At 44.5% G+C, this 845-nt stretch overlaps 1 pseudogene; it reads right to left on the bottom strand.

Moving 5' to 3' along the window:
• Nucleotides 1-845, bottom strand: part of LOC104987925 — a 22,314-nt pseudogene that overhangs the window by 824 nt on the left and 20,645 nt on the right.

Here is an 845-nt window from a genome sequence, read left to right as displayed (position 1 = left end):
TGGGAGGGATTGGGGGCAGGAGGAGAAGGGGACGACAGAGGATGAGATGGCTGGATGGCATCACTGACTCAATGGACGTGAGTTTGAGTGAACTCCAGGAGTTGGTGGTGGACAGGGAGGCCTGGCATGCTGTGATTCATGGGGTCGCAAAGAGTCGGACACGACTGAGTGACTGAACTGAACTGAACTGAACTGAATTTGTGGATACCAAAGCCGTGCTGCTCTTTGCAGAAGGGACTGTCAAACCAGGAGTGCAGAAGGGAGAATGGGTGTGCTCAGCATCATTTTTTTCCAACGGCTGGGTCTTGAGGCCAGGAGTGGCAAAGACATTATCATTGGGCACTCGTTCTATTTCTGTGGTCTCCTCACTGTTAGTCTTCACATTTTTAAGTCCAATTGTATAATCGTCATTTAAGCACATAGTATATTCAGAGATACCAAAGTGTTCTAATTTAGGAGTTACACACTCAAAATCATCCATCTTTAGTGCACATTTTGGAGTTTTTACTAGTGACTATTTGGAAAATAGAGTTAAATTTTTTGGCTCTTCTTTCTGGTTGTTTATTGCTTGGGGTGAGTTTGGCAGAACTTGAGATACAACGTACTATTCAAGTAATATTTAGTGCTCTAAGCACTTCTGTTTCTGAGAAGTCACCGCGTAGTTCACAGTTTTCTGATTTTGGACTTGAGTAGTACATTGTATCCCAAGTTCTGCCAAACTCACCCCAAGCAGTAAACAACCAGAAGGAAGAGCCAAAAGAGATCCTCACGACCCAGATAATCACGATGGTGTGATCACTCACCTAGAGCCAGACATCCTGGAATGTGAAGTCAAGTGAGCCTTA

The sequence above is a fragment of the Bison bison genome, unplaced genomic scaffold (assembly GCF_000754665.1).
Source record: "Bison bison bison isolate TAMUID 2011002044 unplaced genomic scaffold, Bison_UMD1.0 scf7180017864108, whole genome shotgun sequence".
Taxonomy (NCBI): domain Eukaryota; kingdom Metazoa; phylum Chordata; class Mammalia; order Artiodactyla; family Bovidae; genus Bison; species Bison bison.
Note: the sequence above shows the minus strand (reverse complement) of the source record. Positions and strands in the feature narration are given on the sequence as shown.